This window comes from Acomys russatus, chromosome 20, assembly GCF_903995435.1.
Source record: "Acomys russatus chromosome 20, mAcoRus1.1, whole genome shotgun sequence".
Taxonomy (NCBI): domain Eukaryota; kingdom Metazoa; phylum Chordata; class Mammalia; order Rodentia; family Muridae; genus Acomys; species Acomys russatus.
Genome location: NC_067156.1, coordinates 43,831,957 through 43,858,449, shown reverse-complemented (window position 1 = coordinate 43,858,449; position 26,493 = coordinate 43,831,957). Strand labels below are relative to the sequence as shown.

General features: G+C 41.3%; 1 protein-coding gene and 1 pseudogene across 1 annotated transcript in view; both read left to right on the top strand.

Annotated features, from left to right (window-relative positions):
• Positions 1-67: 67 nt before the first annotated feature.
• Positions 68-26,493, top strand: part of Marchf3 (membrane associated ring-CH-type finger 3) — a 147,563-nt gene continuing 121,137 nt past the window's right edge. Inside the window, exon 1 of the mRNA XM_051163259.1 lies at positions 68-223. The gene's annotated coding sequence lies outside the window, so the exon portion shown is untranslated. The remainder of the gene's footprint in view (positions 224-26,493) is intronic.
• LOC127204326 (40S ribosomal protein S3-like) lies at positions 9,232-10,385 on the top strand (annotated as a pseudogene).

Genomic DNA, 26,493 nt, shown 5'->3' with positions numbered 1-26,493 from the left:
CGTTCCGGCTCATTCGCTGAGCGGGTCTGTGAATTGTCAGTGCGCTCTGGGCGACTGCTAAGCCAAGCGGCCGCCGGGCTTGCGGCGGATCCCCGTCAGGTGCCCGGTAGATCCAATGCGCCCCTAGGTCCCGCGGGGCACGAGCAGCAGGCGGTTCGGAGCAACTTGGGACTGAGGATCTGCAGCAGGGGCGTGGATTTGGCGTCTGGACTGGGCCAGGAGGGTGAGTGGCCGCGCCGTGAAAGCGGCTCCTCCGCGCCGTTTTGCCAGCGAGCCGAGGACGCGTCGGTGCTGGTGGGTAGGAGGGTGGTGGCTGTGGGAGGGCAAGGCAAGGCAGGGGACACTTAACTCGCTGTCAGTGTCCCGGCTCCCGAACTTCTGGTTTTCAAAGCATCCCAACTCGGCCCAGGACGCGGCCGTGCGTCGGAACCGACTTGGCGTTGGTGGTTGCCACCCTTGGGTCCCAGATGCGCCCCTGCCCCTCTGCGGTGGCAACACGGCTCACGGGGACGCCTTGATGCGCACACAGCAGTTCCTAGATGGCTGCGAGGGGTTCCTAAACATTAACCGGCGCCCGAGCCAGCGTGCGCAGCGAGCGCCTGTCGCGTTCCGAGTAAGGACTGGAAGGACCTACTGGGTACAGGCACGGGCCCCTTCGGTACTCGGCAGATGCGAAGAAAATGACAGCGGTGCTGAATGTTAAACTTTGAGAAGTAATTGCTTTTTGTCAGCCTTTGAATCAGTGCCCCTCTTCCTGGGTTGCTCAGACCTTCTGGTTCACCACCAGGTGTGTCTGCGGAACTTGGTTAGGACCAGCAGGGAGCTTAGAGGCTAACGCCAGGCTGATTGTCCGCCAGCCTGGTTTAGTGGTGTTTGTTTAAGCACCTGTGTGTCTTAAGTGATGAAGTTGTGGCAAGAACTGACAACAGATGATTCAAGGTTAAACCTAACACTTAGTTTGTGGCTAAACCTGGGTTACCTCTCCCCTGCCCCTTATAGTAAATAAATGCAGCTTGGTTTTCTGAGTGCAGTTGCATGCAGCTTGCATTCTGTGTGGACTAAATAGAATTCGGTGCAGTATTGTCTTGCCATTCTTTTTTTTTTTTTTAATTTATTTATTCTTGTTACATCTCAATGTTTATCCCATCCCTTGTATCCTCCCATTCCTCCAGCCACTCTTATTTTATATGAATGAGCGCTTATTAAGAGGACTAGAGAGAGTTAGTTCTTGTGTTGGGAATAGTTCTATCTTTTAAAATATATAAAACATTGATTTATATAGTAGATCTGGGTGTACATATGTACATATCTGAGGCTGTGTATCTGTGTGCGGAATTGGTAGGGGAATGAGGTAGAAATACATGAAGGATTAACTCACCCTTGAACTCCCTCTGGGTCACAGACATGAACCCTCTTAGCTATGAGGTATATGACCGTGTGTATGCAAGCATGTCTGTATCTTGTCTGGTCTGTCTGGGTCAGTATATGGCTGTGAACTTTATGAGCACTCAGTTCAATACCACTGAGTGCGGATTCCGCGTTCCTGTTTTATAGCCCAGCCCCCGCCAGCCAGCCCGCCCATCTGTTAAAACATAGCGTGTACACTTCAGTCAGAGCACTGGGGTGCATCGTGGGTAGGGGGCAACCCTTAGCAAAACACCACAGCTACACACAAAGCCTTCCTCTTGACTTCTATTTTTATCCATTATTTAGGCTGAACTTGTAATTTTAATGAGGGAGATGAAGGGAAGATGTTGTCTCTAGAAAGAGGAGACTGTATTTTCTGATATAACTGTGGCCATAATTTGAGGAGGGGAAATTTATAGGAGAAAAAAATTCCCTGAAAAGAATTGTGGTTGTCATGTCACCAGCAAGGCCAGTTTACACACACACACACACACACACACACACACATACACACACACACACTTTAATAGAAGTTTATTGCCAAGGCTGAAGTCAAGATTGCCTGAGTAATCCTAATGAAGCATGCCTTTAGGAATTTATACCCTGGAAAGAAGTTCATATTTGGCATAGTCACTAGTAACAATGGTTCACAATTTGTAGTTTAAAAATAATAAAAAGGCTTTATCATAAAATTTTTGATGACTAAAAAGGTATGGGAGGAGTATTATTATAACAGCTTATTAAGTTCCTGCAGGCAAGTTGCTGATACTTTAAAAAACTATAAATTCCTTTAGTAGTATAGTTACTTTTAGTGACAATAGAGACAATAATTTCAAGAAGTATAGCTTATCTTTTTTCACAATAGTTTCATGTTCTTAATTATAGTTTAATAGTGGTGTTCATTATAAATTGGAGTGGTTTTAAGAAATCATCATAAGAAGTATTTTCATCTTTATGGTAGATAAACATTTGGAGGAAATATGTAAATATATGTATAGTTAGATATATATATATATATATATATATATATATATATATATATATGTCTAAATTTGCAAAGAGCTATACAGATCCTCCTGTGGATGAATGATTCACATGAATCATCCAAATGAACTGAGTAGCTCCTGAGAAATTCAGTTCTTGTTCCAGAATTCAGTTCTGGGGCCTAGGGAGCTTAGAAATCTGAATTTTCGAGCATTCAAGACAAGTTCTGATACAAGAGACCTCTTGAACATTTTTCAAGAAGTACTTGAATGGTGTTTAGATATAAAATAACATGGTCTGTGAGTTTCTGAATTGATTATTCTGAAATTTCCAGGTAGCATTTACTGGCCTTATAAAATTGATAGTTTATTAACCATGTATTAACAATGGGCCTCTTTTGTCTATGCCTCTATGTTCAGTCATTCCTGTTCTGAATCAGCTCCAATTTTAAGAAAGTATCTGTAGACACAAGATAATTTAATACCTCTGCTCGGCTTGGTTCCTCCACTTCCTGTCTCGGTACCAGTGATGCTGGAGTGTTCTGGGATACTTTGGCTTTGGGTATGTTTCAACACCCTAATACGCATTGTTGCTGTTTGGTGAAAGGGCCTTTTTATCTCTTGGTGCTAGGACAGAAGTATGCACATAATCAGGGCCAGCACAGACTTAACCAGAATCAAGTGTTTCTTTGGGAATCTGTCACTACTTGGCTGATCAGCCATGAGCCCCACCCACCATGATAGTCACATTATGAAAGTTAACTTAGAGTTATTTTAAGTTGTTCCGTGAATTGGGTACAAGTTCTCATCACCACAGAAATGGGTTGAAAGCATATTACTACCAGTATTCTTACTGAAATCATTGTTAGTTTATATTTATAAATTATTACCAATTGGGTTTGGTTTTTTTATTTACCTTCTGATCCTGGCATGTGTGTTCTGTGTTTTGTTCTTCTATTTCATCTGATAAAATTCTCCACATTAGACTCTTAGGTAAGGTTTTTAAGAGAATGGATCTGTAAAAAAAAAGTTGCCCTCTTTACCATTCAAATTAAAAAAATCAGAGGTCAGAAATGTCAAGAATATTTACTTCCTTGATGACAAAAAGATTTAGGTAGGTACAGACAATGAATTCATCATTTCAGATCATTGGATCATCTTGGAGACCTTTATGGAGTAATTTCTGTTTAGAGGAATACTTGGCATTTGATGAGTCACTTAACAATCTTTGGAGGACAATGATTTTTTTTCTTCACTTAGTTCCAGATGAATAAACAGCAGGACAAGAGTTGGATTCTGTCTTTCATGTTTAGAAGAATACCAATAAGTAAGATGGTGGCCTTACACTGTGAGCTAGCTGTCTTTGTTTAGTTTGTGATAATGCTTTTTATTTATTTATTTATTTATTTTTACCATTTTCTTCTCATTTTTCTTTATATTAGATTTGACCTTATAAAGTTAACCAGCATATATAATAATTGTTTGGGTGACCCTGAGCTTAATCAGCCAATCTTGACATAGAGAGGCAAATAGTTTGCTAAAGGTCACAGAGCACAACTGGGGACAAAGCCTACATGAGGAATTCTTTGGACCCATATTTTGGCTTTGTGCTATTTTTGTCTGTTGACACATTATAGTAACACTGCTGTTTTTACACTAACAAATTGTTACTTAAATTCCATTTTCACAGCTTTTGCATGAGTTGATGAACTAAGAGAGGCTGTAAAACCTGAGGTATGCCATAGCCCCAGACACAGACATACAACAGCACTTACTTGTGCCCACGAGAGAGAGGGCGGGGGGGGGGGGCGGAGATCAACCACAGTAGAATGCTGCCTTTCTTGAAACTGGGCCATAGGTCATTACAAGCGTCCATGCAACAATTCTAACTTTTTTTTTTTTTTTTTTTTTTTACCATGGAATACTTTTGGCATCTAAATTTCATTTGGTAAGTTCTTTTCAAGTGTTTGACCCTTTTTTTTCTTTGTCCTTATTTCTGTAGTAAAATCATTCTAGAAAAAAAAAATTCACTTTTCAAGTCAATCCGTTCTAGCATCTCCTAATATATGTTTTAACCATTTTAACCGTTGTTCTCTCAAAATACTCTTTTGAGTTCCTACCTTTGCTAATCTAGTAAAAAAATAAAAAGCAGTTACTGGGCTAGAAAATTTTGAATGTAGCTTTTTAACTCTGTCGATTTCATGATGAGGAACACCGGTGAAGGATGATACTGTAGTAACAGAGACATGTGTATCAACCTCAGTGGCCCAGGCTTACAGTGTCATATTTAAGATCCAGATGAATGAAGTGACAGATGCACTCAGCTGTGGCCTCACAGACACTGCTAATACAAGCTGCAAACATGACTGCAGACAGCAGAGCCTGGGTTATACAAGAAAAACAAATGCTTGGCTCTGAATAAAGAACTGGGCCGAGAGTGAAGGGTCAGGAGTCAGGGTGGGATGTGGAGTGTGTGGGAAAGGAATACCTCCAGTGCAATGCCAGACGAGTGGTAAGAAATTTATAGAAGTGTGGAAGGTTTGGGGTTTCTTGCGGGCATTGATTCTGTTTTCTATCGTCTTTACAACCCACTCACCCTGCTTGCTTTTAATAATTTATTATAGCAGCAGGCCTTCCCCTGGTTAGTTTCCTTTTTTATAACTTTTTCCTTCTCATCTCAAGGTCTAATCAGAGGCATATATAATAGTGTGGCTGGTCTCAAGTACTTAGGAAAACCCATGATCAATATCGCTACATCATAAACCCCTGGCTGTTCTGTCCTGTTTTGCAATGGTTCCTTCCCTGTTATACTGACTTGGTATCTATGCTTTAAACAATATTTTATTAATCTTTGCACAATGCGATGTCTGATCTTATTCTTCTTGGCTGGAAATATCTTTCGAGTAATCCATCATCAGACCACCATTGATCTAATGATGTATTTATTGCTCACTATTGCAGCCCTGGCAAGAAACCCAGTGTGGTTCTAAAAATTTGATTAAAAAGAAATCAAGTTTTTGCAAGGCGTAGCCATCCAATTATATTAGGACCTGCCAAATATATTTTATGCTAAAACACACACATTTCAAGTGAGCAAAATGTGCTCTTTTTGAAAGTTCTTAAACCTTTTTGCTATGAAATAAATAGAACAAGAAGATGCCACATAACTGGAAAACATTATGAGTGTGTATCCCAATATTTTCTTTTGAGACAAGGTGTCACTGTGGAGGCCTGACTGGACTGGAATTCACTATATAGACAAGGTTGGCCTCAAACTCACAGAGCTCTGCCTGCCTCTGCCTCCTGAATGCAAGCATATATAGGCATGTTCCACCATGCTTGGTTCCAACATTCAACTTTTTAAGAATTATTTTATTTAATGTGTATGAGTGTTATGCCTGCATGTATGTCTGCACACCCCAGAGGCCTGAAGAGAGGGCATCAGATCCCCTGGAACTGGAGGTATAATAGTTATGAACCACCATGTGGTTGCTGGGAAATGAATCTGGGTCTTCTACAGGAGGACCAAGTGTTCTTAACTGCTGATCCATTTCTCCAGCCCCCAAGATACAATATTTTAAAAGATTATGCTCTTGCATTCTATATGGATAGATTTATGTTTTTAGTTGATAATAAAAACACATATGATAAGAACTAGCTCCCAGCCTAGAAATCAAAATAAGCCAAACTTAATTAACAAACATTAATTGAGTACCTACCGTGGGCAGACATTAGTTTTTAAAAAGAATTGCAGTTGACTACCAGCTCTTGTCTGCTTAACTAGCTCAAAATTCATTTCAGTGTTAACACTTGGGGACATTTTTCTGTACATGCCCCCTTTTGGACTAATGATCATGTCTTATCTTGTCTCCTGCGTTCTCTTCTCCAGTCTGGAAGCCCCTTAAAGGCAGTGACCTATTTTTCATCTTACAATCTCTCAAGAAAGCTTTGCAAGAAATAATGGCTAGATGCACTAGATGCTACAAAGAATTACAAATAGACACAGTTGGGGCTCCAAATGGTAGGCATAAAGACATCCAACCCTAAAGTACAAGTGTAGCAGTAACTGAATTGTCAGACCAGTCTTGGCACTTCATAGAATGTTCATCCATGCCTGCGCCACCTTAAAGTCCCTTTGCTTCATTCCTGCCTTACCTTCTCCTCTCACTACCTGCCTGTGTGGCATCTTGAGGGATGCCTCCAGGTGTCTCGCTCTCTAGGCCATCCCCCATGACCATTCTTGTTCTCATGTCCCTCGTTATATCTTGAAAGGCAGCCTTTCTTTGACACGTGGGCCTGCCTCACTCATGTCTTCTGAAGCCACCGATGGCTTGGTTCCTTTCACTGTTCTGTGTAAGTGACTTGATGGCGTTGGTGGGAGGTTTGGAGGACCCTTTGAGGAGCAAACTGTTGATGAGTCAAGAGGCTGTTGTTGTCCATGTTCACCGTGATAGGGAAGCTGTTAAAAATATCAACTGAAGTATATTTTCCGCTTAGAGACTAAGTTTTATAATAGTTATCGTTTGTAAATTCGTGTTCCTTGAGGAAGCACCTTCAACATAGTTGTAGTGGTTTAATGGCTTAGGTAAGTTAGTGCAAGGAGTTACATTACTGAAGTCATGCATAGACCATGCATTCAAAAGCTTATAGTTCAATTGAATTAAGCATAACTGCCTAAAATAAAGCCATTAAGATAGCTCTTTTGTGACAGATCTTATGAGACCTAGAGGATTCAGGAGATCAAGAACCAGGATTATCTGTCTTATCTGGGAGATTGAGTCTCACTTAATATGTGTGCTTTCTTCTTGTATCTTACAAGAAGACATTAGAACATTGAACAGTTTAAATCCAAAGCCATTTAGATGTTCAAGGCCACTGGGAAGATGAGCAACATGAGCCCAGACCTGGTTTTGGATCATACAAACCAGGATCATTTCTCTCTGTATACAGGAGGGCCTTCCTTTTAACCATTGCGTCTAGATGCCTGGAAAACACAAGGGGCACTCTGGGTAAAGTGCAGAGACAACATGTGTGATACAGATAAGTTCACCTTATTCCCTGCAACAAATGAGCATCCTCCCAGCGGTATGTCGTTTTGCAAATCTTTTTCCTGTATCTTCGGAAATGTCTTCCTCTCCTTGAAGTTGTGAGGGGATGAGGGTGGTGGGGTGGGTGTAGTGGTGGTGGGGTGGGTGTAGTGGTGGTGAGGTGGGTGTAGTGGTGGGGGGGTGGGTGTAGTGGTGGGGGGGTGGGTGTAGTGGTGGGGGGTGGGTGTAGTGGCGGGGGGGTGGGTGTAGTGGTGGGGGTGGGTGTAGGTGGTGGTGGTAGTAGGTGTGGGGGGTGGGTTTAGTGGTGGGGGGGGTGGGTGTATGTGGTGGGGGGGTGGGGTTTAGTGGTGGTGAGGTGGTTGGTAGTGGTGGTGAGGTGGGTGTAGTGGTGGGGGGGTGGGGTGTATGGTGGTGGTGGGTGTAGTGGTGGGGGGTGGGTGTAGTGGTGGGGGGGGTGGGTGTAGTGGTGGGGGGGTGGGTGTAGTGGTGGGGGGGTGGGTGTAGTGGTGGGGGGGTGGGTGTAGTGGTGGGGAGGTGGGTGTAGTGGTGGGGGGGGTGGGTGTAGTGGTGGGGGGGTGGGTGTAGTGGTGGGGGGGTGGGTGTAGTGGTGGGGGAGTGGGTGTAGTGGTGGGGGGGGTGGGTGTAGTGGTGGTGGGGATGTAATGGTGCTGATGGTCTGGAAGGACTTAAAAGATGGAGTAGAGTAGATATGATCAAAATACATTGTATCCATATTTGATAGTCTTGAAAATAGCTTAAAATATTATATATTTTTTAAAGAAATTTATTCCTCTTAACATTTTGTGTACATGCCTCACAAATAGATGTACTTGGTCATACAGCTCTTATTCCTCAAGCTTTTAGATTCCCCTAATTTCAACCGTTTTTTATACTTCAGTCCCCACCCTCAAGTATTTTCTTTCCTGCGTATTATTTTCAGGTAAAATGCTTACTTGATAAAAGCTCTTTCACAGTCAGTGTTACCATTAATCTCCTCCCTGCAAGAAACTACAATTATGACCATTCTCCAAGGACTTTCTGCAAGCATTCCATGCGTTTTTCTGATGGGATATTAGATGTTCTGAGACCCTTATACAGCACAAGAGTAATTAACTTCACAAAACCTCAGTTTTCACCATTCTTACCCACATGTAGTGGTGAAATTCACCTTTGTCTGATAGCTTTTTTTTTTTTCTCCTAAAAAATACTGACAGCAACTGCTCTCTCGTACTTCACTGTTGTTTCTGACTGTTCGGTTTGCTCCCCATGATCTGCCTAATTTAGGCTGTATTGTTTCTAACCTGTTCATCTACTGTTCTCCAACTTTCCTGCCCTGGCCACAGCTACACGTGTAGATGCCATCCACACAGAGCTTTAGTTTCCACCTTTGCTGTGCACTAATAATGAAGTCATTAAGTAGGGTTCCAATAGTGCCCCTTTCATGAACTCTGAGGCATCATTGACTATTCTGGTCTTAATTGTGATCTTTTCCCCCATTTTCCAAGTAGGGTTTCTTAAATGCTGTACGAAAGAATAAAATCTGTATTCGTTACATTTATGCATGCCATTATGTTCCAATCTTATAATTCTATAATTTTCATGTAGGAAGGTATATATTAGACTGAAATGGTTAATTTGGTTTCAAAGCATACTGGTTTTGGCGTGTTGTGAATCCTTGGGCATTATACCATCTCTTGATGTATCCCAGCCCTCATCATCATCTCCCCACACAGTAACCCTGTCCCAGTTCCTCTAGCTTATGCTTTATTTTGTAATAATGAGTATATTCACAACCCCTCCTACTTATTTCATGTTAGAAACAAACAAACAAAAAAAAAGAATAAAAACAAACAAGCAAAAACTGAAAAACTCCACATAGCTGGGAAAAGTAAATGTTCTTCAATAATGTCTTAGTTTCTCTGGGCCGCCATGGCAGACTTTCTGAGAGTGGGTAGTTTGTGAGCAACTAAAATGTACTGCTCGTGAGTCCAGAGCACTGCAACATCATCTGGCATACAACGTGCTAGTCTCCATTCTCTCTGATAAGGGCACTAATGCCATTCACAAAGGCAGAGACCTAATTAGTTCCCATAGGCCCGGTTTTCTGGTACTGTCCTATTGGGGATTAGATTTCAACATATAAATTTTGGGGGAGGGGGGATACAAGGATTAAAAGCAGCAAACGGCTGCCTTTCCTTTCAGCAGCACGCATTGGCAAGGCAGCCATGCAGATTTCCAAGAAGAGGAAGTCTGTGGCTGATGTCATCTTCAAAGCTGAACTGAATGAGTTTCTCACTCGGGAGCTGGCTGAAGATGGCTACTTTGGAGTTAAAGTCCGAGTTACACCAACAAAGACAGAAGTCATTATCTTAGCCACCAGAACACAAAAATCTCCCTGGGGAGAAGGATCATCAGATCAGAGTTGACTGCAGTGGTCCAGAAGACGTTTGCCTTCCCTGAGGGCGACGTAGAGCTTTATGCAGAGAAGGTAGTCACAAAAGATCTGTGTGCCATTGCCCAGGCAGAGTCTCCATGTTAAAAACTCCAAGGAGGGCTTGCTTGGTGAAAGGCCTGCTATGGTGTGCTGCAATTCATTATGGATTATGGGCCAAGGGCTGCGAGATTGTGGTGTCGGGAAAGCTCCAAGAACAGAAGGCAGCCAAGTCCATGAAGGTTTTTGATGATCCACAGTGGAGACCCTGTTAACTACTCTGTTGACACTGTCAGGTGCCATGTGCTCCTCAGACAAGTATACTTACTGGGCATCAAAGTGAAGATCATGCTGCCCTGGGACCCAAGTGGTAAGATCAGCCCCAAGAAGCCTCTGCCTCGCCAGGTGAGCACTATGAAGCTGAAAGATGAAATCCTGCCTGCCACCCCCATTTCAGGACCGAAGGGTGGTAATCAGAGCCACCCATCATGCCCCCAGCCAGCGCCTACAGCATAGCAGGGTCTTGGAAGCTCATGACAATGTCCTTGTCCTGTAAAGATGTTTAATAAAAGCATGCACAAAGGAATAAAAACAAAAACAACAGTCAAGAACGTCTCCTTTTCAGGTAACTCTTCCTCCTAATTCTCTAGAGGGTTTTTTTCCAACTTAGTCCTCTGGTCTCAGTAGAATCTGAAGTTGCTTTGGCTTCTTAACATCTGGCCCATGCCTGGGATCTGTGTCAGCCTTGTTTGACCACTGATGAAAATCTTGTAATTGGATAAAGGCTTATTTGGCAACCTTATAGAACAAAAGAGCCATGAAAACTGTACTTTGTTTAGGTCTCTGAGGACAAATGTCCCAGACAACAAATGTCCCAGCAGGTGGGAGATAAAAGTAAAAACTCTGAAACAGGTAGGAAAAGCCACTGAGAGAGCATTTGGCACTGGCTACCCATGTGTTTGCCCCTGTGACTGTCTCAGGGATGCACAGTAAAATGCTGTTTTACCCTATGCTCCCACATACTTAAACTTCACTGAATGAGACTGAATAAGACTCCTACTTCTAGCCTAGGACCTGCTCAGAGAAAGAGAACTGGGTAGGCTCTTCTTCCTCAGATCTCCTGCCTCCAACTCAAATTGATACACATGGTAAAGAAATGTAAATCTCGAGTAAAAAAACAGAGCATATAGCAAGAGTGACTGATTAAGTGATGCAATGTCATTCTCAAGGTAGGTCCCTCTCCTCTTCCCCTGCCTTTGTCACGGACCATTCCATTCTAAGACTAATTCTTTGTGTATTTGTGACGTGGTTGTAGCAGTTTATATGACGCTTGCAAACATGACAATATCTAGAGCACATAAAAATTGAACCACCCCCATCTTTTCAAAGCCCCTTCTGAACAGTATGAGAACATTCCTTAAAAGACTTCCAGAGGGATCCTCACATGCCCATCAGAAGGGGTTCACATGCCCACCTCTCAGTCAGTCACTAGCCATGGATCAGTGCCTGAGAAGGGGAAGGATGAGCAAAATTGGCATTCTGTTAACAAGATGTAGGTATTGGGAGAGGTGGGGTACAGAACAGACCCTGTAGGCACATGTGAATATCTGCCTCATGCTGTGAAATAACTGTGAAATTCCTTATCATGACTGTTAGTAGTTGGTAGGTACAACTGATGAATGGAAGCAAAAAAGGTACAATGCAAACTAATTAAGGACACAGAAAAGAGCCAAGATCAATAATTATTCTGATTACAGCCACAATAAACCCTAATGAGTTTGAATGCACTAATTTATGTCTTCTTGTACTCAAGAAGTATATGCTCTTTGCTTAGTGAAAAAAATAATTAAAATAATTTGCTTATTTCTCAATAATTCTATCTAGTATATTCTTCAGTATAGATTTATATGAATGTAAACAATCGTATTAACTTTATATATCATTCTGTTAACAAGACTGATAATTATGGATAACTATGATTGTCATGATTTATTATGTACACTTTTATAAGTAAGAATTTAGCAACCAAGGGAACTTAGTAATTTACTGAGATCACACAACTAATAAGGCTAAGCTAGGATTCAGACATGAGTCCCCTTATGTCCCTTCCTACTCAACGACGGCTCACTTCCTTGGAAGACAGTCCTAGGGCCATCACTGTCAGCAGAGCTTTAAGGGGTTGGACCCTGCCCATCTCCCTGACCTCATTATTTATCCTGTGGCCCTTGCTCAATTTTCTAACCATATGGCTTTCTTATTGTCAGTGTAATAAGCCAGTCTCTTCCCCACCTGTGACCCTTTGCATTTGTGGTTCCTTCTGCTTGGATCACACAGAGTCTGTTCCTATGGCTACATCCTCTCTACCCAGACATTTAACTATTAACACTTTAATTTGGTATCTCCTCTTTGTAACTGTATCCAAGGACTATCCCATCTATCTGTGTAGGAGTACTCCCCAGGCCTGATTGTTTCCTCCCAACTTTTGTTTTCTTCCTGGTCCTTGTAACAGTCTCATATAGTTTACCTAGGTTTTGATCCTTTGTCTTCTACCTGTATTTTACAGTGAATGAGCAAACAAATGGGTAAGTCAGTGAATGAATGAGTGCTTACGAATGCAGATTTCTAGTAACCAGGAGTCAGCCTTTACCATCCACGCTAAGGTAACATGCCAGTTGTTGTTTGAGCCTGCTATATCAAGTTCAGGATTTTTTTATTGTAAAACTTGAAAACTAATTAAATCTACTTTGTATTCTGTTCAAGGGCAAAAGGAGTGAATATTGAAGTTCTTTAGAGAAAAGATATGCTTACTGTACCATAGTTATATACATATGAGCTTTTAAAGAGCTTAGGGCACTTAGGTGAAGTTCTGAATTTCTTATTTAGAATAGTTTATTGACACCAACACTTTTAATTTGATAGCAACTGTTAAAAAATGAAATTACTTATAAGGCTGAATTTTAAAGTGGGAGAGAGAATTATAGTTGGATTCATAATGGTAAATACACTTAAAATTGATTTCTTTGCATACACATTTCTCAACTCATATATGTACTAAAATGACTCTTTTCTCAGAGCTACATTTCTAATTGTTCCAAAGTAATTATGGAGGTGTAAATTAAAAAGTAGCTTTACCGCACATGTTAATTCATAAGCAGTTGGCGTCCATGAAGCAGTGTTTCCTTCCAAAGTCCTTTTGCTCTAGCTTCTCCTTCTTCATTAAAGTGAGTGCTTTTGTAAATGTGTGCAGGTTTTTATTTTATTCTTGTTTTATGGGATTTTACATGCTAATTACACTGTAAGGCATTCTTTTCTGATGCTTGCAGTGTGATATTGGCATGTATTTAAATAAACAAACCATCATTTAAGTTGGACAAGAACTTTGCATTCACTCCATCCCTGTTCATTTTCCCTACGTCCTTCCCCAGGGGACCTCACAAACTAAGGTATCCTGGCCCATAGTATGAGTCAATCCACCTGAGGTTTTCTGTCACCTGCTGTTCATTTGTCAGGAAAGCCTACTGGTCACTTACTATGAAATACACCTCTGGCTAGGCTTTCTGTATCTGATTTCCAAAAACAGAATTAAATTTTATGGTGAGTAAAATGCATCTGTGCTTGAGAGATTTTTAGTTAAGTTCTTGCAGGTGGTTGTTCTATTAAGCCTCAAAAGCAAGTCGGAAGAAATGAAGAAAGGATGTTTTGATGTTCACGCCGTGCTTTCTTCCCGTGTCTCTTGGTGGAGACCCCTTTCTTCTTGCTTTATTCTTCCTTTATAACCCAAGTAAAACTGGAGGTATAATTTTGTGAAGGATCTAAGTGAAAATGAGACGAAGAATTAAAGGGTTAGGTTAATCTATCATTATTATTTAAGTTTATAGGCTTATGGTGGATGGTTCTTGGGGGCCTGCTTTTGGCAGGGTAGTTTCCATGTATAATAGATTGGCCCTTTTATGGATCAACTGAAGCTTTTCTTTTCCTTTCTTTCCTGTCAAGGCTGTGTATGTGAAAAGCAGCATGGGGTGATAGAAAATGCACAGCAAAAGCAGTCGCAATGAGGAAGAATTCATAATGGGGACACACATTGCTGGAGTATTTCCCAAGTACTTTGCAGGGTGGCAATGAGGTTTCTTTGGCAGAGGCAAAGGAGAGCATGTGCTTCTCCATGTGTGAACACTGTGGTTTGAAAGGCCCTTTATGGATCACACAAGCAGCTGCTTTTGAGCTGGTGTGGTAGCCATAGCTTTGGAAATTCACTTAAATGTGTGTACTGCAAATCCTGACATCCATGTGGAGATTTGGTTGCATGTTGGTAATTTACTTATTCATAGAGCAAGTAAGTACTCTTTGTTAGATTGTAGGGCCCTTTGCTCATTTCACCAGGGTTTGCATGTCAAAGCTCCATTCTGAGCAGTGTTTGCAGGGTTACATACATATGTACATTTACAATGACGACTTGATTCTTAATTTTGAAAGCTATGGACAGCAGTTTTACTTTGCCTAGTAAAACAACATTATTGACTTGCCCTTAGGTGTATTTCATTGTATTGACAGATTCTCTTCCCAGGGATTTGTGCTCTCATGTGTATTGTTTCTCAGAGAGATTTTAGGTTTTGCTAAGTTTTCCTTTATGAAACCTGGGGCTCTTTCTGTGGCTTTCTAATCTGAGGGTTTTGTCTACTCTTTTTACTGATTTTAGTGAGTTAGCTTCACTTTTCTGGGTATTTCAGCTCTAAATGGTACTGGTAGCATTGTTTCCTTTCACTTTCAACAAGTCGTTTGTTACTGGCTCTCCTCTTGAGTAACTAGGACAGGAATCTTCTACTCTTCATTAGTTTTCTATTCATTAAACACTAATATTCTTTAGAATCTTCACAGGTTGCTTAGAAAACAAAGGATGAATGTTTTATGTTTAGTGGACCATAGCTACTGTATTTCTAAATGACAAAGGAAAAAACATTGCAAAACAAGATTAGTGCAGATAGCTTAAGCTGGAAATCATTTTAAATGTTTCAAGGCTACATTTTGTGCTAAATATAAAAATAATTGTGTTTCCCATGTGCAAGCATCAAACGCTCAGCCTGGAAAACCTCGTGTCTAACAAGTAGGTCACTATTGATGGTAAAACATGAGACAGGAAATGTCACAGCTAAGATTAGAGACCCAAGCAGTATGTCTCACCATGCTCACATTGGCCATCCAAAGAACTAGAAGGGCTCAACAGGATACAACTAACCTTAGCCCAATTTGAAAGTATTAGCAAGGATAGCCTTTTAATGTCTTATGCTCATTTGTTTCTAGAGAGTACACTTCTCCAGTTGGGCAAAATAATTGAGCTGCTTAGGTCAGCACATTGACAGACTTCAGGGTGTCAATTAAAATGGCAGTCATTACATTCTGTAAGTGTACACAGAAAGCCATAACCAGCTGTATACACTTACATGGATGGGTTCACTTGATGTTTGAAATTGTTAACAAGGAATAATAGATTGTGAACAGTTCTCACTCATTCTTTTCCAAGCCTCTCTTGTCTGCATATTTGAAAGTGTGGTATCATAAGCACATCCTTTAGTAAATCCAGCTATCCTTTCCTTCTCTTTAGGGGCATTATGAGGAACATTTAATATTTCTAAGTGGGAATATTCACCACTGGAGACTCCTGAGTTTTGCGAAGACACTTTGATATTCTCGTTTTTAAGCCAAAAGCTGACGTGGGGAGACCTAGGAGCAGTACTCCCTAGCCTTTGCTTTGATGAGAGACAATACTATATTTGGGGGGCTCAAGCCAAAATGGAGCCTTGGATTCTGGGCATTGCCACTCCCTCGTGCTACATTAAGCAGTTGAGTACATGCCCAAAGAGCCTGCGGTTATTTGGAAAGGGAGATCGAGGCATGCCGTGATGATTGAATTTGGAGCTGTCATTAGAGCCGTAGTTATTCTCTTCCAGCCAAAGCCCTTCACAATTCTATCCTGGCTCACAGGCTCACTGTACTTTGAGAGTTTTATTGCTTGGATCGCAGAGGCCTCCCTAGGCTTGTGTTTTCAAAGGTTATCAATGCAGATTAAAACACTCTATTTTGTACTGGGATGATTTTGTATAGGTTATAACTTTGAAGAGGGCAGCGGAGTAGAAGAAAATTTCAATAGAATAGTATTTTTAAAAATTTCTTCTTTTAATGGGGTACAATACAAGCATAACATTTACCACATTAGCTTTTAAAGTACTCCATTCAGTGGAACTGAACACCTTTATAGTGTGCGCCTGTTAACACATCTATCTCCAGAACCCACTTTGTCTTGTACAACTAGAAATCTACACCCACTTAACAGTAACTCCCCAACACCCTGAAAAGCACCATTCACTATTGTTGTCTCTGTCGTTTTGATACCCCGTCTCCTTTAAGTGAGAGCATACAGTACTTGTCCTTTGGTGTGTCTAAGTTATGTCATTCGGTATGATGGTCTCAGCGCTCATGAACACTATTATATACATCAGACTCTTCTTGTGAGGCTGAATAATACTCAAGATGTGAGAAAAGTATCAGCAGAATTTTCAGTCTATCTTCCTTCTCCAACTTAAACACAGAACCTAGATCTTCATGCCTGATCCAGGGAGAGTATCCTGGAGAACAGATTGGGAATATAGCCCTCAAGAAGCAACATTCTGGGAGTTGTGGCCTATCAGCAGTAATAGTCTGATTGATGCCGATTGAAGAAAACACAGGAAGTATGACAACTCATGTGACAGTTGGCCACTTTCTCCCTTTATGTGCCTGTTTTCATCTGTCACCGTATGAATTGGTTGATGGGATCAGCTCCTTGTCTAGACCCGGGATGGAGACTGTGAGGGGACAGGTTTGTGGAATCATCCTAGAAAACATCTAACTAGGAGTGTCTGAAAGACAGGTTTGCTTTTAAATGGAAGCTTAGGTTTTCGCTGCTCTTTCTAGTTTCCAAAATGTATGAATAATAAATATTTAAATCCTTATGTGTTTTGTGCAACCACCTACCACCTTATAAAATTAGTTACCTGTTTTTGATTTCTACGATGAGATTTCTTTCTAAAGTCAATGTGAGTGACCAAATGGTCAGGTCTCTTCATCTGCTTTGATCCCAATCAAAATCCTGACCCTGAATCTAGCTGTGCCTCTGACTGGAGGTGATGTGGAAGGCCACCAGACTCCTTTCAGGGCCTTATGTTTCACTTCTGGGAAGAAAACAAAAACTTCAGTCTATGGACATATTCTGGAGTTAAAATCATGTGATACTCTTCATGTCTTAAGCCTACTACCCGACTTCCTTTCTGAGGTTGGGAAGCTGTAAATCAGCATCTGGTTAGGAACTTTTAGTTGTAAGGGCAGTGCTCACCAGGTTACTAGCTGGTTGCTTAAGCGGCCATTGTGGCTCATTATTTAGCCTGTGTTGCATTTAAAAACTCAATCAAATGTGTCTGATCGCGAAAGACTAGCCGGTACCTTTCATACTTGAATGCAAGGAGAAGCAAGACTATTTTTCAGCTGAGTCTGGTGACTAGAGTCGGTGGGGTGTGAAGGGTTTGGTTTCGTGGGAAAATAAAGAGGGGAAATTCAATATGCAAACATGTAACCAGAATCTGGCGAGGAGTCATATAATTAGTTACTTCTGTCCCTTCGTGTATGAAATATAACACTAGTGCTTATAAACCAACACTGGTATGCGAAGTAGCACAAACTGAAACGTTGTAAGAGGCACCCTATCGCCTTCCTAGAGGCCCAGGGAAAAGGTTATTACAGCTTTAAATGATGCCGCTCTTTAATGATTCATCGTAGTCTTTTGGATAGGCAGTATTGGTGGAGTCTCCAAAGTAAAAGAAACAACATAGGTTTGATTATTTTTCCTTCTGCTAAGAAAACTTTTTCCTAAGAAATGCTGAAAAGATAGCTACAAATGTAGTCCCACAGATGTGGACAGAACCAAGCAACTTAATTCCTTAAGAGTAAATTACCCTTAGCTTTTGGGAGGGCCATCGAGTTAGAAGACCAGTTGGCCTCTGGCAAAAATGAGAGGCCTTGGGATCTCTGAGTGTTCTCTAAAAACATGAGGGGTTGTGACGGGGAAAATGTGACCAGGAAGATTCTGGAGGTCATCTTTTGGTTCTGTTGTTCTTTATTTTAAAACCTACTAAGGCATAAGAAAAAACAATACTGCAATTTAGCCGGGCAGTGGTGGTACATGCTTTTAATCCCAGCACTCAGGAGGCAGAAGCAGGTGGATCTCTGAGTTCAAGGCCAGCCTGGTCTACAAAGCGAGTCCAAGACAGCCAAGGCTACACAGAGAAACCCTGTCTCAAAAAACAGAAACAAAACAAAATTGCAATTTTAATCAGTGTCATTCATTCATTCATTCATTCATTCATTTTACATTCTGAGTGAATGTGTGTGTGTGTGTGTGTGTGTGTGTGTGTGTGTGTGTGTACATGTATATATGTATCAGTGTCGTAGTGTGTGTGTGTGGAAGTCAGAGGACTGCTTGTTGGAGTCAGTTCTCTCCTACCATGTGGGTTCTGGGAATCAAACTCAAGTCACCAAGCTGCTTTACAAAAGCTTTTTTTAAAAAGGTGATAGGTACCTTTATCCACTGAGCCATCATCGCAGGACCCTCAATCTATTTTTAGCTCCCCAAAGTAATGAAAACTAAGGTAATACATAGACAAGTTGCCATTTGCCCTTCCCCGGAATGTGTTAAATGGGGACAAGGGTGTTACAGGCAGACTTTCCCTGGGCATGCAGAGCTCAACAGTATTCCCTCACTAGCTTGCAGGATGTTGTGCTGGATTTATACTGTTCCCCCTAAGTTAACTTGTAGAATATGAAATATTTTCAACTGTGTAATACAGTGATAACAACAGAATATATCAGGTAGCTTAATTATATCAAAACTAAAAAACCAAAGCCAGGTGAGGTGGCACACACCTTTAATTCCAGCACTCAGGAGGCAGAGACTGTTAGATCATGGATCTCTCTGAGTTCTAGGCCAGCCTGGTCTACAGAGCCAGTTCCAGACGAGCCAAGACTGCATAGAAGGACCTCATCTCAGAGGAAGGAAGGACAGAAGGAAGGACCAATAAAAATATCATTAAAGCTGTTATGTTTCATGCAAGCACCAATAAGCAATACAAAAATAGAAATGATACTTCATTCTAAAATAAGCTGCTTGTTAGCCAAATTATTAACTAAAAATAACAATCCAATCATATTTTATAAGTTGATCCTCACATCTCAAAACTGATACAATTAATTGAAATATAGGTCTGCACCCACTATCATTAAGAATGAACAACATGGAATTAAGCACATACTTTGCCTTGAGGCACTTCCTGATGATAATATGAAGGTGTCATTAGAAAAGCATGGGCTGTTTTCAACATAGTGTAGTTTTAAAACTAATGCTTAATTCAGGTGGTGATCTGAGGGGCCTCCGGTTGTTGATGTTGTCATTTGGTATCAGCGCTGTGGGTTGATCCTGGGCCTTGAGCTTGTTAGATACACGCTTCCTCACTGAGCTGAATCCCCAGCCCATCACAGGGAATTCTAATAACATTTCATTAAACTAGATGATATGGTTTTGAATCATCTCTTGGTCCTTCTTTTATTTGCAAAAGTAGAGAAACTACTTATCTTTTGGATACACTTATTGCCTCCTGGTTCTTGTCTTAACATAAGATAAAGTAAGATGTTGAAAAAAATATTATCTAAAATGGTTTTCTTTATCAGAAAATGCTATTGAAGGAATTGGAGAAGATGCCACCGAAATCCCAAAGCAAGAACTTCCATAGGACAACTGACATGAAGCAAAGCCATGTGGAAGGTGTGTTATCTAACCTCACACACCCGAACAGGCTAGTTTCTGTCTCATAGATGAAATGTTAGGAGCTTCCTGTCAGTAAGCCACCACCGAAGGTCCTCTCACAGTCAACAAGAAATGTTTTATGAAGAACAACTGAGTGGCGTTTCCTCTAAAGCAGCTGCTTCTTTGAGAAAGACCCCAGGGGGAAGTGACAAGAGGTAGGCTCCTTCACTGGGCAGCCACTGTGAGCAGCTAGTGCAGCCAGTGTTAGAGCAGAAGGACAGGGTGTCAGAGGACACAACTAAAAAGGTTAGGTTTGTAAAAACCAGAACGTCCATCCGTCGTGTAGGAAAAGCCATGCATGGTTGACAGTTCATGAAAAAATTTTTGCACCTCATAGAGATTTGCTGTTTGTGTTATTGAAACATCTTTAATCGTGGTCAAACTTAAAGTTGTATTTATTTGTATGATACTACACTACTTTATTACTACCTACCAGAGAGATGGGGGTGGGGCACTGTGGCAAATCTGTTCTTTCAAGATAAATGTGCGTTCTAAGACTAACCAAGAAAATAAACACTATTCCAGACAGAATATTATGAAAAGTTTCTGGAAATGTTTTTCTTATATGTGATTTTATTGCTCAAACCTGTGATAAACATTAAGGCCAACATATTATAATAAGAAAATTGAACTTAGAGCTGCACTTCCAAATTAATGTATCATGAATAATTAAATATAGATTTTCAAAGGTATCAAAGCACATTCAGTCATATTCCTCTTGGTAAAATAATCATTTAGAATGATAAAAGGTTTTATGTTCAGCTATATTAGAATATTTTTCTTTTTTTATTGAAAATAGATTTGTCTCTCATACAATACATCCCAACCAAAGTTTCCCCTCCCTCCATTCCTTCTAGTTCCCCCCTCCACCTCCTCTCTCCCTCAGATCTTCTCCTCCTTTGTTTTCTCTTCAGAAAAGAGCAGGCTTCCAAGAGTTGATAGCCAAACAGGACAAAACAAGATACAATAAGGCAAGGTGAACGTCCTCACGTGGAAGCCAGACAAGGCAATCTAATAGGATGAAAAGAGTCTCAAGAGCAAGCAAAGAGTCAGAGACACACCCCTCCCCACTGTTAGGAGCCTCTCAAGAACACCAAACGAACAGCCAGACTGTGGTAATATACAGAGGACCCGGTACAGACCCATGCAGGCCCCGTGCTTGCCATTTCAGTTCCTGTAACCCCATGTGAACCCTTAGTTGATTCGGTGACCCCTGTTCTTCTAATTTCCCCCATCCCCCTCTGACTCCTAAAATCTTTTCTTCCCCTCTTCCACAGGATTCCCTCATCTTTGAGGGAAGGGACCTAGTGGAGATTTCAATATAGACTCTCTCTACCTAATGTCTGGCTATGTGTTTCTGCACCCCACTCTCAATCAGCGTGGGAAGAAGCCTCTCTGATGATGACTAGACAAAGCGTCCATCCAAGGTCTCTGGGCTATCCAGTCTCCAATGCCTGGCTATCCAGGCAATATAGGGCATGGCCTCAAGTTAAACCAGACACTAGTTGACCATTGTTTATTTTGCCTTCGTTTTATGTTTTGTGATTCTGTTGTGTAGCACAGCACACATGGCTGTATGTAGACACACCACACATATTCTAAAGGTCCTCTGTGTCGAAGTCCATGATCCAACCATTGTGCAATATGCTGCTTCAGTGTAAAGGTTCTTCAACTTGTAGGGTTGGGGAAGAATCATAGACTTAGAGCAACAGAAGATGCACACTCTCTTCTCATAAAAATTACATACAGGTTCAGGGAAATAAAATTTTGCCCAGAATTTCAGAGTATTCACATGCCCACTGATGGCTGTTGCCATGGACTTCCCTTAATATCTCCACATGAATACAGGGATGTCCTAAGGATTTACGTGACTTACCTAGGGGTCAGAGAGTGACACACAGAGGACATGAATGCCCTAAAGACTTAATGTGACTTGCATAGAATCACAGAGTGGCATAAACTAATCTTTCAATCAAGTACATGTACCATAGTATATTTTGGTCTGTTTTCTAAAGGTGCACCTACAAAATGGGACTCTCTAAGACCCACCTACATTCACAAGTCTATTGGGGACTCAAGTATTCATTGATACAATTTGTGTTTAAAAGGGACTTGTTTGTCTCTTGGCCAGCATCAGCTGACACCAACCATGTGTGAATTTTATGCTGGAAACTCCATAGGAAACATAGTCATGATAAAGTACCGTAGAGAAAGTCAGATCCCAATTACTCGCATGGGTGTCCAAGGCTGTTTCTAATACACCTTTTATATTGCTGAGCCTTGTGGCCCTTCTCACCAGGATTCTGCAACTGTGATTCGTCTATACACTAAATGATGTTTTAGTAAAGAAAGGTAAAGCTGGGGTCATAGTCCTTCCCACTTCCGAGCAACTCAGAGCTCTCTCTTTGGATTGTGAGCAGTGGGATAAAGAATTGAACCTTATATAAATTGGCAGATGGAAAAACACAGGGAGTACAAAAATAAGTACAGGATTTTATAAGCTTCATGATCTTCTTCCCCAAAGGCCTAAATCCATGTAATGAGGTAGTAGAACAAATGCCTGTACTGAGTCTAAATTTATTACTATTTTTTAAAGACATGAAAATATTAAAATAAATTAGTCTTTTACTTTGCTGCCCTGGTCATCAGTAGATAGCATTCCTGAAGGTGATATGAAGTTTTTATTATAAATTTTGAGCTCTGCATAAGGGCTAAAAATAAGCAGAGCAGCATAGGGAAACGGGCAAACATTATTGATTTGTGTTAGGACTATTTCTGCTTTAATGTTTGCAAAAGGCACAGTGCAGCTTGGCAACCTATTTATAGAGAGCAGATCCTCACTGCTATATATAGATGATAAAAGTAAGGTGGGTCCTCAGGTAGATCTGAGGTTATATTAGGAAGTAGAACCAGAAGGGATCTCCTTTAGAACGAGTACAAAGGGTATAGCTATAACATTTCTGTGGAACAAAGAGTCCAGAGTTTCGGGCCTTACTGGTGGACAAGCCTCCCCTCCCCAGTGTGCCTCCAATTGTCGTCTGCCCTTAATAGCTGCAAGTCAGCTTCCCATGAGCAAGGGCTAAAGTCAACATGAGCACCTCCAAGAGCTCTCTGCCCTTCCATCTTTGCTAATGTTTGTGTGAGTGTGTGTGTGTGTGTGTGTGTGTGTGTGTGTGTGAATGTGTGCATGCTACACTTGTGAAAACCTATGTACATGCATTATGTTTTTGTTGGATTCTTCCTTGACATTTAATTTTCCATCCATTGTTTGTAAATAGTTTTAATTTTTCCCTTCACTCGTCTGCTACTACAGTTTGTTTATTTCTGCAGTACACACTTATTTATTCTTCTAGATTTCTACCCTACTCACCAACTTCCCCTCTCTAATACTATTTTTTTTTTTTTATTTCAATTGTCCATTCAGTTCAACAAGCATTTTTGTGAATGCAGGGCAATTCTAGGTTCCAAGACTAAAGAGATAAATAAGGGGGGGAATGTCTGCTCCCCAGTTGCTCTGTCTAGAGGGAATTGCTGTCACTGTTCTCTACTCTGATTATTGATTGCTCCCTCCAGGCAGAGTTTCTTCCAGCACACACCACTGTAGCAACAGCTAAACATGGGGCCAGTAGAAGTTAATTCCATCTTAAACTCTTGATAATGTCTGATTTACAAACTGAGTATTAGAAAGAAGCTCACTCAGCCTGGGGAAGAAAAAAAAAAAAAAGGTACAAGTAGCCATGGAACTCTGTGTAGGTGAAGCATGCCACAGGGAGACTAATGGGCCCAGCCACCTCTGAACACTTGAATGATGCTGTTTCACCTGAGGCAAAGTTGTCCAGGCTCTAGAAAATGGTTTCTCAGCAATTCCCTCTTAGTGCCAATGTAGCAGTGGAGTGCTGAAATAACTAATTGTCTTTACGTTCATCACAGAAAATAACTAACCATAGTAACAACGCCTCCAGTTTGGAGCTAGTGAACTTGCTGTCCTTGGCCATGCCCATCTCTTTTGTTCAGATATTTTATATACACAAGTTTCTTTGCCCATATGAGTGTGGTGGGTGAGCATCATACTTGTTTCAGTGAGAGAGCCACCAAGAATAGAGGCACGCAGGTATGTTTTTCATAGTCACAAAACTATGCCAGTTGTATGTAGGCCAGGCCTAAGTGGTGAGGGAGGAACTTGAAAACAAGCATTTAAATATAACTCTCATCTCTATTGCTGAGTCTTCTGGTAATCAGCAGATGAGTGTCATTAGGGCTGAGATAATGCAAGATCTTTTCCCCCTAAAGGCCATGTGGTATGGCTGGAATTCTTAACCAGTTTCATCACTCGCCACAGAGTTAACATCTTCCTGGTGGCTGGCTTGGTTTCCCAGCTTCATTCTTTAAATCCTTATGTGCCATGTCATTCTTCAAAAAGCCCATTCAGTTCCTCCTCGGTCTTCCTGTTTCCCACTCTATATCTTCTGGAATGTGTCGCTGTGTGCAGTGTCCATTCTGTAGCATTCTAAGTGGCATACATCCAAATGATTACAGCTGTCTTCCTTGAGTCCCATACAAAAGGATTCATTCTTGCCTTTTCAGAGTGCAGGGGTTGTGTGCGATCTCTATGCCTAACATATCCAGACGACCCTCGTCCCATATATTCAGTGCCATATTGCTGGGACCAAATTCATCATGATTTATTTGTATTTCTCTGGGCACTCTGACCACTGGTTGCTCTAAAGAAGAATAGATTATACAGTGACAAAAAGTGGAGGCAAAGCAGCCAGCGTGGTCACTGCTGTAGTTCAGGTAGGACTTGATACTGGTTTGGCTAAGGTGATAGCAGCAGGGATGAAGAGAAATGAATTCAGTGTAGCAGAACAAATAAGACATGGTAATAGGTTTGATATGTGGGGTGAAGAATAGAAAGAAGGCGACGATCACCCCAATTTGTAGGCCTGAGCAGCTAGGCCTGTCGTGGTATGATGGGAGAGCCAGGTTTTGTGAGTGTAATTCAAGCCATGTGAAGGTGCAGTACTTTGTGAACAGCTGTAAAGTCCAGTTCTATACATAATTTATGTCTGAAGACTTTAACTAGAATATCTGACTAGAAAGAGGCATCACGTTTCTGACCCATTATGGCAAGCTGGTGAGAAAATGACTAAACTGCCAAAATTTCTGTTCTCCTTGTCACACAATATCAAAAGGCCTCCAGCAGGTTGGCTGTGGTGTGTTTTTTTTTAAATATATAACCAGTATTTTCCTGTTTTTAATATTTTCAACAATGAAACATTAGTATTTTATAGAACTATCGAATTGATTTTTAAATGTTTTTAATTGGAGTAGAATTATAAACACCATAGGGCTTCTTAAGAGGACAACTTGAGAGACATGAGTCAGCACCTCATTTACTCAAAGATGGTTATAAATGCCTGTATTCGGCCCTGTTTGCCAAGGGCCTCCAAAGGTCTCTGCTTGCTTCAGTGACCCTCTGAAGTGAATGGTCTCAGCAGCATCTGTTCCCCCATTGTCCTTCTTGTTCCCCCATTTCTGTGTGGACTCTCGGCCTGCATTTATGAGGGTTTAGAATTATTGAGAGACTGAGAACCTTCGGCTCCATTGACATCTAACCCAGTGACTCAGTCACTTGTGAGCCAGACCAACGGATGCTGCAGACCACATCTGATCTGCCTTAGCCCTTCAGGCCCTGCTGTGGCTTCTCCCATCAGTGAGAAGCGGGGTGTGAGAGCAGGCATTTGGGGGTGGGGAAGTCTAGGAAGCGTGTTTCCAAGAGATCCTTGTTGAAGCTACAGAGAAAGGAAGATTGATGAGGGAGTTATGCTAAAGGGCAACAAAAATAGCACAATCAAGGTTGTTTAAATGATGTTAAAGGTCTCTTTCAATTCACTAGTGAGAGTTTAACTTAGGATCATAAATATTAAAATATATGTAACAGCCCTCTGAAAAGTGAGCTCTAGTCGACTTTAAGGAATTATTACTATTTTGCTTTGTTTCTATAATTTGGCTTTGATGGGACAGACAGATCTCTACCCCCTATGGTACATCAGGAGCAGTTAAGGGATAGAGGGAGAAAGCCAAAGGCACAATGCCCTATTTGTTATAACTTTGGCATTGAGTGTCTTATAATAGTAGATGCTCAGTATATTTGTTGAATTACTATGTTATGCCATTCCTGTTATTTCTAGAAAAGTCTATCATATAAAAACAAATAACATGTTTTGAAATCATATCTTTCTATGAGGCCACACTGAAGTGGCCAGGTACCAGAGTCAGCCTTAGAGACATTACCAAGGTGCCTGGGACAGGATGGTGATACCGTCATGGAGGTAAATCAGTAACTGGGAATAGATCAGTGTGGATCAAATCAGAATGCCACGAGGAGAATAGGCTGCAGGAACAAGGATGAAGTTTGAAGCCCAGAAGCACAAGACACAGGACCTTGTCCTGTACACAGACTCCATGTCTCCAAGGGGTAGGGTGGCCAGGAAGCTGGGCTGGGATGGATGGCTCGAGTGGATTCATTGAAAGCTGGTTAGGGCCTAATTGCCATACAAATGAGCACTGGAAAGGGGAAGAAAAAGGACATGTTTTCAGCACCATGTTATTGAATAAAAACTTCCTATGCAGTTGGCTTCCCCCCCCCCCCAGCTGAGTCCCATAGCTTAGAGACTTGCCAGTATTTCAGGATCAATATAAAAATTCCTGTTGTTTTGCTGACTTAGGTATTCACTG